This window comes from Chenopodium album, chromosome 21 (genome assembly GCF_948465745.1).
Source record: "Chenopodium album chromosome 21, dcCheAlbu1.1, whole genome shotgun sequence".
Taxonomy (NCBI): domain Eukaryota; kingdom Viridiplantae; phylum Streptophyta; class Magnoliopsida; order Caryophyllales; family Amaranthaceae; genus Chenopodium; species Chenopodium album.
This window is the reverse complement of record NC_137854.1, coordinates 13371983-13385121: the sequence shown is the minus strand read 5'-3', so window position 1 is coordinate 13385121 and position 13139 is coordinate 13371983. Positions and strand designations below refer to the sequence as shown.

At 35.9% G+C, this 13139-nt stretch overlaps 1 long non-coding RNA gene and 1 pseudogene across 6 annotated transcripts; both read right to left on the bottom strand.

Annotated features, from left to right (window-relative positions):
• Positions 1-885: 885 nt before the first annotated feature.
• On the bottom strand, positions 886-2910 carry LOC145600448 (fructose-bisphosphate aldolase 3, chloroplastic-like; annotated as a pseudogene).
• Positions 2911-3318: 408 nt separating this feature from the next.
• LOC145601836 (uncharacterized) lies at positions 3319-12897 on the bottom strand. Of its 6 annotated transcripts, XR_014104447.1 has the most exons (11): positions 12767-12897; positions 12521-12685; positions 12054-12140; positions 11415-11967; positions 8805-8879; positions 6373-6414; positions 6161-6273; positions 5974-6061; positions 5671-5844; positions 4965-5033; positions 3319-4079 (listed from the first exon to the last, which is right to left on the bottom strand). It is a non-coding gene; the product is annotated as an uncharacterized LOC145601836 (long non-coding RNA). The 6 variants fall into 6 exon arrangements; XR_014104450.1 differs by lacking the exon at positions 12767-12897 and having other exon boundaries at positions 5667-5844; positions 12521-12755; XR_014104449.1 differs by lacking the exons at positions 11415-11967; positions 12054-12140; positions 12521-12685; positions 12767-12897 and adding an exon at positions 9003-9245 and having other exon boundaries at positions 5667-5844.
• Positions 12898-13139: the final 242 nt, after the last annotated feature.

Below are 13139 nucleotides of genomic sequence, written 5' to 3'. Positions count from 1 at the left end.
ATCTCATGTTTGGTAATTGTTTGGTAAACAGTATCAAGCAACTGGGAGGGGTTTTGTTGTCCGGCATATAAAGTTGAGCGAAAACTACAGGCTTTATTCTCGGAGTCATTTTGTCAAAGGGTATATCCTTTTCTCCTTGTCATGTTGCTCGTATAGTGTCTTGAACAATCTTTGAGCTGTATGGCTTTCTCATTGCAGGCTTGAAGTTGTGCTTTTTTTGATTGTTTTTCTTGCTTATGGCTATAATGATGGTGGTGCGATAGGCTACATTCTGCTTTCTATCAGCAGTTGGTTTATGGCCCTCTCTTGGCTATTTGCTCCCTACCTGTTCAATCCATCCGGTTTCGAGTGGCAGAAGTAAGTTGGGGGGTTTGTGACTTAAAAGCTATCTAGCTTTTGTGGACATCAACAACTTTGCTTAATTTAATTATACTAATTCATGTTTCCATTTGTTATGTCTAGGACTGTGGAAGACTTCAGTGATTGGACAGATTGGCTTCTTTATAGAGGTGGAATTGGTGTTAAGGGTGAGGAAAGTTGGGAAGCGTGGTGGGAAGAAGAATTGGTGATTTCTCTACATCTCTAAACTTGCCAAACTACTATTTCTTAAGCTGTATTATCTTAACTGTATACTTTGGCACCTAAACCCCTTTCCAATGGTGTCCATGTCAATTTTGCATAATAATTGAGTCCATGATGGTTAATTTCAATTTAAGCAGAATTCATGGAGCATAGTGGCAGCCTGAAAGCAACTGATCCATTCTTCAGTACAGGTTGAAAAGTTTGTATGTAGGTTGTTTAGTCTTGAAGCTAGTTGATACGCCAGATATAGAATAATAGATCCAAAAGGTTGAACAAAGACATCTACCATATACCATCAGACCATCACCAATTCACCACCCACCAGGCCACCACTTCCACCTCAAACTGAAGCATGGAGAATGGAACATAAAGCAAATAAAGCTTAGTATGAACCTGAGAGATAGCATCATAACGAGCGAGTCCCCAAGCAGCTTCCTTAACTGCCAAAGCAAAAGGTCCACATGGAATACGCCTACATTATTGCATCCAAACAAGCATAAGTCATTTGCAGAACACAGAAAAGTTGCATAATAAGAGAAATATCATATTCTTAATCAGAAAGACGTTTCAGGACATGTAAATGAATATTTAATATCGCCAACCATTAATCTCATGGAGGCATAGGTCTAGTGGATCTGAGATGGCTTACCATTTTGCAAATCGAGCACCCTGATTATAATACTCAGCAGACCTTGAAGCCAGGCCATCTAACCCTTGGCACCAAGATTCATTGTTTGAGCCTGGCAGAGGAACCAACGTCTGCAATGCAAAGAGTGAGGACATAAAATGAGGTCATTGATCAGTATTTACAAGTAACAATCGAATGTGGAAGACGTTCAAACTGTCATACCTTGTCGACCTTGATGCCAGGAACGACATTCTCATCAAGTAAGCAGTCGACAATTTCTTGCCATCCGTTGTAGACTGGTAGAGTGTTTCCTCAAACAGAATGACACTAGAAATGTGTTCGCCAAGACCAGGAGTTGTTAGTAAGAGCTGCCTATACATCTGACGATTGTTCTCAGTGTTATCTAAGCCAATTGATGCCAGTCTCTTCCCACAAGTTGCATTAGATTCATCAATGGCAAGAATGCCACGTGCAGGAGAAGCAATAGATTTCTGCGAAGTTAAAATTCAGTATTAAAACATTAAACATGTAGAAGTATACTTGATCATGGAACATGATTAACTATCACATTGTCGATACAATAAAAACTTATGCAACATATATAGGGGAAGTATACATCTAGGTGTAGCTCTCAAGATCAAATATCACCATCAAATTGATGATACAAGTAAAAAAATAAAGATATACTTGGTATGTCAGTACTCGAGATCACAAGCACCACCACATATAAACCAAACCTAACATAAAGTAACCTTTTAAAGGGGGAGGATCATGCTGTCTAATTCAATAAATGTATAATTCGTTTATTCGTTATCCCCACACCCCGGAAATCACAATCACGAGCATATTGGCTTGTGGTACATTGTATAGTAGTACATTTTTGAACTGCCTTAGGGAATCAAATTTCGGAATCCAAAATTCCAATACCCATTCCGGGCACCAAAACTTATGGTCTGGTGTTCCAAGTAACATTCAACAACCAAACATAGGGACAATAATCTAGACTAGTATTAAAATTCCAGAGTAAGTTTAACAGAACACTGCTATTCAATTGAACCTAAGCTAATTTTGACTAGTATTATATACTCCCTCTACTCCTTGTTGTTCCCGTTTAGATTTGGTCACAAGATTTCAAACAGGAACAACTTTTGGGAACAAAGGGAGTACTTGCGATTGCTACAAGCCATTGCAATACAAATTCACAGTTTCTAATTCAGGAAGTTTTAGTTGGCTAACCAATTAGATATCAGCTACACTAACAGAAAACAATCAAAACAAGATAAACTACAATTCTTAATGTTTATTTCTTTTTTCAATATGATCAAAAGCTTTCATTAAATGAATCCAATTTTCAGGACCAAATTTCCTATATTCTGTCACATCCACCATTCATATCTTATATCTTCTATTAAAGATATAGAACAACTTAGACAAATGATCAGTCCAAAATACAGCAAAAGTGAAAAACCAAACCATCAAGCTTAAGAAAACAAGCAACAAATGAGATAAAAGCATAGACAACATACAGCAGTGCTAACAAGCTCATCTGTATAAGAGCTTGAACTAGCATGGATAGGCCAGAAAACTCGACGAGTCGCAACGAAAGTTGGTGATCCACCATTGCCATTGAAGGACGACTGGTGTCCCATCCATGGTGATGATGCTCCATTGAGCTTTAGCAAAGATGATGAAGATACCATGCTGAATTGATCTCTTACTATACTAACCAACCAACCTCTCTTAGCTTAGTTAAGTCTAGGGAATAAGAAAAAGGCAGAAGAATTTTTGAGAAACTAGTTGCACGCCACGCACGATGCGCACCGCGTTTCAACGTCGTTATGCTTAAATGTAATATGATTTTTTAGTAATCGCTCCGTTAGGATGATTATGAGAGAATTAAAGATGGATCCTGAATACATAAGCATATAATATGAAGGAGATAGTGATTGTGTAAGGCTAATTATAATTGTGTCATAATATGAATTTGCAAGCAGGATAATAAGATATAGCATGTAGGTAGCATAACAAGTAGCATAAAGATGCTAATATGTCTTTGACACTAAAATCTTTCTAGTTACTCATTTCACTATGATATTTTTCAAAAGACATTGAATCCTTATCATTAATCTTTGATTGAATAATCGAATGAACCTATAATTCATCCGGAATTTTGATCACAGCATAATTATAGCTTATACAAATAACATCAGAACAGACTCATCAGAATAGACTCATTCCTAAATTATGATCACAACATAATAATAGCTTATACAAATATTATTATGACTTGTGCTAGATTCAGACCTTATCACAGACTAGAAAGGCATCACTTCTTTCCATCCACTCTAGAAGGCATGACAATTGAAAATCATGCTCACAATTTGTCAACATTCGAGGGTTGATACAACGCATTACTTTATAATAGAAAATCTAGTACCTTCAAGACAGATAAGACATGTCTCCTTTCCTAAGGGACTAACTCATAAGCCTCAGTAGGTTTTGAAATTTCCACATCAGACTTTGACGGTGAGGCAAGCAATATATCAGCAAGAGTTTTTCCTTCAGATTTCCCAACAAGATCAATAGGAGTCAATATATCAGAGTTATCGGCAACAACATTTTCAGCAATGCCTGCAGGTTTCAGCTGTTTGGTTGTATCAATTTTATTAGATGCTTGGTTTCCAAGAGTACAGAATGGAGTTTGTGGGAGCCCAAAAAGCACATTGAACGGAATGGGTGCTGGAGGAGATCAGAAAGTATCAGGGCTTGATGTGTCAAGATTTAATCCAACCAGCAGCCCTGTTGACAAACCAGAGGCTGTTCCGTGATATGCTCTCAAGTTTTCCTACTCTTCCAAGGATGGGGGACTCTGCATCAAACAGAATGAATAATGAGCCATCCAAAGTTGTAGTTAAGTGCTCAAACAACCAAAATTGTAACAAAATGATTTTTGAGCTAATTTACATGAATAGTGTTCTATTCAGAAGAAATCCCTGAACCAAAAGCATGATTGCCAGAAAAAATCATGCATATATGTTAATCAATTAAATTTTATAATGCAAGACAAAATTTCCAAAAGCTAGAGATTATAGGTTAAGAAAACGACTACTTCACACTGAGCTATTCCAAACTTGGAAATTTGGAGTATATTGCAGAAGTTGTTCGTGAGATAAAAATATTTAATCAGCTTGATGTACTTTTCTCGGAAGGCTAATGTGTGAAATTTTAGCTGAACGGCTAATTCTGAGCCTGATGAGTGAATGTGAAACTGTCTCAGATTATAGATTTATCACTTGACGATGCTTCTGATGTCAAACAAGCCAAAGGAAGTGATATATATAAGTTCATCATCAACATCAGAAGCATCATATTAAACTACTGTTTCCTTTGGCTTGTTTGACAGACTACAAGCAGTCAAGCAACCTAATTTACCATAATACAGCTTAGAATTCAGAATCAAATGCATTTTCAACACAGATACATTTAATAGTCACAAATGTCACAGCCATATGTAAAGGATGTGCCATATACATATATACAGCTAAATACACCATCTATTCAAATAGATACTACATATAGAAGAATTAAAATATAGAGTATATACCTAAAAATCAGAAGAATTCCAAAAATCTAATCACTAAATATTCATTCATCTCAAATATTCATTCATTCCACAAGGAATTGTTTCCAGAGTTGAAACCTTTAGACCATCATACGAAAAGGGTAATCTTAATGGTAACCTATGTAAACTCACCAAGATGGTCAATATTGCAATCATGAACACGAGAAAGCTCCTCCTCCGTGAGATTATGATAATATGAATCTGTCAAATCAATATTATGAAAAAGATTAACCCATCTGATGAAGTAATGGTATAAGTTCGACGCAAAGCATTATAAAGATAGGCATAGGTCATATATATATCAAATTCATAGATTGGGGGCCGATAATAGCAAGCGTATCCGTCTCCGTGAAGTGCAATGCTTCAGGAAATGATTCATGTTTGTTTTACGATAAACCAAACTGCAAATTGCATCAACCTGTTTACTAAAAGTCTTGTATATACTAAATGTCTAATATATAGTCTCCTATATTTTACTTCCTACAAAGCCATCAATTAAGCTTAATTTAATCAATCTCATCTTGACTCAAGATTTATCAGAATATAAACCAAAAATTATAAATCGATATTTCATGCGTGCAGATACTAATGTGGCTGAGCATGTTAAAAGTTGTTCATATATAATTTTTCCAACCGACTCATCTGCATTCGGTATTATATTCCTAGTAACAATCACATTATAATGCGATATGCCGTTGCTAACTCCAAAAGTCCAAAATGTGAAAGCACAACATTACACACATCTTCTTTAACAGCTATTATAAAGCTTGCTATTCATTAAATTTATAAGGTGTACTTGCTAGTGAAAGCATGTAAAAATACATTTTCGCGTACCTACTTGAATATACCATCTTCAGTTTCGCCCCAAAATGGACGTCTTCAACAGAGCAACATTTAGCCATTTAGGTGATGACACTAATACTCCAGACATCAGACTCTAGGCCTGACTTTCTTTTCAGTACTTCAGGGGCAACATAGTAGGCACTGCCAACAAAATCTTTGAATATTTTCTCTATAGGAAGCAAAATGTTTGTGCCACATTGTCAAAATTTTGCGATAAATCAAATATAAGTCAGGTTGGACAAGAGAAATGTCTACCCACAAGCAACAAGTGCATATTGACATTCCCCTTTCTACTCACCAGGTTTTATGAAATCTGATAATCCAAAGTCTGTGGCCTTTCAACTTTTCAAGATGAAATCTCTTCAGGCGCTTTAAAAAAAAAAGTTCTACAAACAAGCAGCACATTGGAATAAAACATAAACTTCCATCATAATTCATCTACTGCAATTGAAATGTAAGGTCCATATTTTCAAAAGAAAATCTACCTCAGGCTTCATATCACGGTGCTACCAGACCATGTAAGTGGCAATGAGCAGCAACTTTCAGCAACTGACGGACCACCACAGTTGCATCTTTCTATGAATATCGGTTATCCTTTCTGATTTTAGTAACATAAGAAATTAGCATTAGCACACATATATATTGTCACATCACCAGGTACAATCATGAATCGCTGGCAGAGTAGATTACTGCTTACTTGGCTAGTATGCAATTCAGCAACACTTCACCTTCACACAACCTGATGACAAATGATTATCAACGTCATATTCAAATAACATGGTGATAAAGGAATTAGGGGTAAACAATTACTCAAATTTTACTTTTATTGAAGATGAACTACCATCAATTTGTGATCCCCAAATTTTTATATATAATAATGAATTATATTTTTAGTGAAGATGAACTACCAAGAGATGTCATTAAAGACAATTCAATTACCAATTTGCTGATAGCATTAACACGAAATAATTACGATACACTCGTAACCTAGCATCTCCTCAAAATAATTATGATACACTTGTAACACAGCATTTCACACTTGATACACTTGTAACAAAGTAATTCAACAAACAAAGATAAATGTGTCCTAGTGGTTAGATATGGGCCTTGAGATGAACAAAGTTGCTAGGAATTAGCTCTCAAATCAGTAAGCAAGCAAGCTAATTAGATAGAAAAGGATAGCTAAGACGGATAAGTTGTATTATCAAACTGATTGTTCAACAATACAATGCCTTCTTTCGAGAGGAAGGTGCTCTCCAACAAGTCAACAATAGACTTCTTAACTATATTCAACATGATGATTATTCCTCCTAATGAGGTCTATTTATAGAAAATACCCCTAACAAACCTCTAGCTTATTCCCCAAGTTACTACTAATAGACTATGACTAATGTGCCCTTCCCCTAAATATTGATTCCTTGCATTATTTCAACAAATTAGGATAATGAAAATACTTCTTAGAGATAAGATTAGATCAGTATGTCATGCTTTACGGGCATTGCTTTCCACGGATAACAAAAGTGACATAAACTTTTATAGAAATCCCAATTTAGCATATCATGGTAATGGAGTCCCAGATATCATGGTATAAACTTTACCCCTAATCCCAATGTAGATTTTAGAAATAGTGAGACTGCTTTAACATCTCTGAACGCAACTAAGTTAACAATATCCATCAAACCATGCATGCATATACATTATATGATCTATAATTAAGGGAACAGATTCACTGCACTCAAAATATGGTTTATGATGTTTTGTGTTGTTTCCATTATCATTATGATAAATATAGAATAATGTTTATGATATATATGGTTTATAATTATCAAGTTTTGATACCAGGCAATTGCTTTCCATCCTTAAGGGTTATAATTTTTATGATGGGTTTCCATAATATCCATTTTGACAATGCCATGATGCGATAAAGTTGTATATGGATACCACCAAACGAAGAAAAGAAGAAAAATATATACGAGTAAGACAAATAACCTCATAGATCATGTTATTTGGATCTATATTGTCATATGCCATTTAGCCTGCTTTGAAGAATTTATAGTCAAGTGAAAACATCCAAGCTTCGTAATTTCAAAAGGTATTATTAATTATATGTAGTTAGATTATCTACAATGATGCTTAGAACAGTAGCTCGAAGTTATTTCAATAAATCCTTAAGGAGAAAGGCTCAAGAGCTTTTTAAGGAAATCAAAGGAGACAAAATGCTTTTTAAACTTCTATATAACTTCTTGACAAGTATATTTGATGCAATACGTTTCTGCTCACAGCATTACATACCAGTCTTTCTAGCTAATTATTCTCGTTTGTCCAACTCAAAAACGTTTCTTCTGTTTGTGTTCCCTTATTGCAGATAAGGCAGTTTTAAAAGCAACTACCAAAGGAATATGCAAATAAAGCAACTATCTACATTGTCAGATTTCTCAATCACAATGGAAATTGCATATCAGCACTTATAAGCTATAACTATTGCTAGCTCATGCTCTTCACCACATCTCTTAATTTCTTTTTCCGGGTATGTTAGTCATTTGAGGTTGAGAATAAGAAGCATGATTTGTTGAGAGTTATATTTTGCATGGTTAAAATTGAAGTAATTGATTAGTTTGTCAAGCATATTTCATAGAATTAAATAAGATGAATAGTGTGGTGAGTAAATGGTTATATGATGTCAGTTTATATTCAGGTGAGTGCAGAGGGATATGATGCTGGTGAGCCAATTGATTTAGAAAAATTGGATGGTACATGGCGTCTTCAGTATAACTCTGCTTCTGATAATAGAATGTTTTATGCCGCCAATCCTTGAATTATCTTATCTTTAGCAAAATAACAATTTTACCTAACTCCCTCCCTCTCCATATCTTCATAACTTTCAGAAAGCAACTCAGTAAAACCCCAAACATCCACCCAGAACAATCTACGCCCAAACTCAAACATCTAAAACCCTAAACAACAATGAAGAAGAAGACCCAAGCCCAGCGCACCTCAAACATCCAAATAGCAACCAAAGCAACAAAAAAAAAGAAAAACAATTGTAAATGAAAGATGACCTGTAAAAAAAAAAAGAGAGAAATGAGCAAAAACCAGGAAAATCACAAGAGAAGGGCATAAAGACAAAACCTTTTTAGACCCATCTTGGTTAGGGTTTAGGGTTCACGCATGAGGCTCCAACCACCGCATAAACAGTTCCGACCACTGCCACCACCGTTACCGGAAAAAAAAATGGAAAACATTAACAAAATGCAAATAAGCCACAAGAAAAAGAATAACCGCAATTGAACCCACAACAACAGAAAAAAGAGAAGCAGGAAACATTACCAAGCATCAAAAGCTAGCACTCGCCGCATCGAAGAACCGTGATTTGCTCTTGACAGAAAATTGAGAAGTAAATTCAGTGGGGGATATAGGTAGCCGGAAAAGGAGTGAGAAATGAAGGGAGGAGAGATAGGTAGCAGTAGAAGATGAGAGAGAAACGAAGAGAGGGGAGGTAGGAGCATGCAAAGAGGAGAGAGAAACAAAGGAAAAGAAGGGGAAAGGCAACGGTGTAATAAGGTAGAAGCAGCAAGGGCAAAAAAGGAACAACACTGTAGACATCAACAATTTAAACCCCCTATTGGCTTTTTTTTTTTTTTTTTTTTTTGACAGGGAAAGATGATTTCATTCACACAATAGCCATCTCGGCATCCACATCATCATTTGAACATACCTGAAGCAGAAACTACACCCACAACACCTAAACTTGTTTCTATTCACGCTCATCTCCATTAAGGTGGTTCCAATCTTGAAACCATGTGAATTCTTCGATGTCATTGCATCTTTCAATAATTCCTTCACCAACGGTGCTGTAGATATTATGGAGTAAGCAACTGCACTACAGATTAGATCTTCTTGAGTCAAACTCATCTTCCCCAACACAACAACCATGAATACCAAACCCACCAAATGAACCAAAACTGAGATCAGGCGGAAACCCACAGTCGAAGCCCTTGGGTCCTTAGTCGGAAACTGCTCTATAAAGCCAGCCCCGTAGGTCCACTCATGGACGACCCGTCTTAAAACATTTGCCGCAGGAAGCGCTCGAACAACAGAGGAAGCAATGGTGGGTGGCTCCATAACTGACCCAAAATGAAAATTATTTATGAACAACTTGGAGATCATCAACTGGGTCTTATTTACCAAACAAAGATTAAACATTGAAAGAAGCATAAAATTAAAAGGACGAACATCCCCAAAAACACGAGTTGTAAAACTCGGTCAGAAGCTAGCGAAATCCAAACAAGCACCAGATCAGACTTAAGGATAACGGCACAAACCTAACCCGTTGCAAAAACCGGCAGCCTTAAAACCAATCAACCAAGTCTAGACCTTGACTCGCACGAAACGGATCAGATCGCGCTTCTTCCGGCCGACAATAAACCGACGTTGATGAGGCCTAGGTGACTCACTGGCGCACAAGGAAGGGCTATAACCCGACCTCGGCCGGCGAGCCCCCCCGATAAAACCAGCAGCAGCGAGAGAAAAGGACAGGGAAGGTGGGCGGGAGAAGTAAAGGGCGACAATTGATGAAAAGGCAGAACCAAGAAATGGATTAGGAAGTGGAGAGAAGAGGAAGAGAGAAAAGAGCCCACCCTACGGGCAAGAAGCTTCGAATCAGAAGCACAAAACCCTTCCAAGAGAGAAACCCTAGAAGGAACTTCTCTCTCTAGAATAGAGAGGCAGCACATTGAGAAACGCCCCCTATTGGCTTTTATAGTAGTAAAGATAAAGGTAAAGATGTCTTCACTTTTCAAATTTTTCGAGGGACAATTTCCTTATACTTAAATATCTCTATATAATGAGGTGAATTCAACGAGATACTAATTGTTATAGTATTTTTCTTTGTATAAATAATTGTTGCTAGTCAAAGTGAAATTGATTGATAATACTCTTTCAATTATTTAAACAAGTGAACATTTGTGTTTTTCCATTGTGTAGTTTCTTATTTGATTCTTTTTTTTTTTTTTTTTTGACGAGGAAGAAACATTATCATTAATAATAAGCCATACGGCATCTCTACAATAATAACACAAATCTACAAACAATAGAATTAGAGAAAATACACAACTCTTACGGTCAAAACAATTACCAATAAGCCTTCTAAAGCACAACTCATACCCCACTGCTTCAGTCTTGACGTAGGCAGTAATTTTCGATGTCTTTGCATCGATGCAGGTATTCAATTGATGTCTTTACATCTTTCAAAAATTCCTTCGCAAAATGAGCACAAATTCTTCTGAGCGAAAAGTTGATGAAAAACCCCAATTCCAAATGAATCCAGAGCATTTCCCAATTATTAAAACCCTAAAAAGAAAAGAAAAACTCTTCCATAGATGAAATAACAAGACCTTGAATATAGGAGGAACCCTAATAATAGGGACCAACCCAATCAAATTATTGGGACCAAAACACATTAAAAACACACACACACCAAAAAAAAAAAAAAAAAAAAAAAAAAAAAAAAAAAAAAAAAAAAAAAGAAGAAAAGCGGCGGAAATAGACTATTTCTGCCTTAAAAAGACTATGAAATTGGAACCCTATGAGAGAATAAAGAACAGAGAAAGGAGGGAGAGAGAGGGGGCGCTAAGTTGTTTGATTCATTTTCAATGAGATACATTATTCATCATATTCTAATTTTTAATGTGATGCAACTAAATACATAAATAACACAAAAAATATCTTCCAAGAAGTTACCTTTCTTGACTGAAAAGAGTAAAGAGGGTACATCGGAGCTGAGACAGAGACTTCCCACTGCACCTTCCACTACTTCATCGGCATTTTCTTCTTACCTTTTACTTTCTTCCTGAATTGTAAGAAATGTCAGTAGTAACAAAGAACTGAGTTAGATAAAATCTGAAAGAAGAGAGAAGTAAGTCCAAAAGCATCAACAATAGAACATGAATAAAACAAATGTTAGTCTAAAACAATCCATCACAGGATTCTCTACTCTAGTCTGCCTTGTAAAAACATTATCCCTAGTTGCATGAAGCAAGATCCTTTCAAATGCCATAGATTTCTCTATGGGTACCAAGCCTGCAAAGAACCCCCAGCTACACAGACTTTGATGGATCAATCGACTTGTCCTAAACACATATTAATTGAAATTTATGAAAAGGTATAAAAAAGGATAGAAGACATGAAAAGTACAACACAGATGACCAAATTAAGTATTCTCTGCATTTTGTTGTTCCAGTTCTCCATACTAAAAAGGCGCACTTCTTTGAGCTGGATAGAAGAATTCTCCAACCTGACGGACATATAAAAACACATAAGTTTCGATATTTGACCTAACCAATATAATTAACATATGAATAGTGATACAAATTAATTTACCTTGTTCCAAAAATAAAGGTGTGTCCAACGACTCTTCATTTTGCTAGAAGCCGCGCTACTTTGAGCTGAATGTAAGAAATCTCCAGCCTGAAGGATAAAAGAAACACACAACTTGACTTAACCAATAAAAATAACACAAGAATAATGATAATTAAATAATTAACATTTTCCAGAAGTTTGCTGCAAAGGATAATAAGATGATGATGATAATACTAGTTTCATTTATCAGATAATCAAGTCTCTTATACTAAAGTCTAACCCCTTGAACTACTTCCTTTTAGATCTACAGACTACAGGATTAATAGACGTTATGTTGTTTGGCTTCAATTTGATCATCACAGTAACACACATGATCCTGCCACTTTAACCACTACACTCATATTTTGGTACTTAATCTATTTTATAAGAAAAAATAAATATAAAAAACCTTATATAAGAACGAGCTAATAGAATCATGATTAACTTACCTCCTGTAGTTTATACTTAGAAAGCTCCTTATAAGTGCACTATAACTTATCATTGCTTAAATTCATCTCAGAAATCACAATGAACAGCTTCTAGCTCGTGCAAGTTTCAACTAAGAACAAAATCAAACCCGCTAGTAGCTCAATTAGCAAAGCTTGTAATATTCCCTTCAAACACAAATGCTACAAGTATTCAAGAGAAGAGTAGAGCCATAAAAATGAATAAGAAGAAAGAAGGTTTCCCAATACCTCCAGATAATCTACTTTGATTTCAATATTCCAAGAGAAAGACTTGGTGGAGTCGAAACTTGTTTCTTGAAATATCGCAATCTAAGAGCCATCTCCGCACATCTTTTAATCTGTAGAAAAGAATCACCAAATCCAATCAATCAACATGCAGAAACACTACAATGAAAGTAACACACTTAGATATATTTATTCACCTGGAGCAGTTGGTTCACCAGTTGCCTTTCTGACCAAAGTCCAATAAAAAGACAGAAAGTATTCCCTTCAGCGAACCCGCTTGTAACTCAATCAGCAAAGCTTGTTATATTCCCTAATACCTCCAGATAATCCACTTCAATTTCATTCCGAATGAAAGACTCAATTTAGTGTTTTGCCC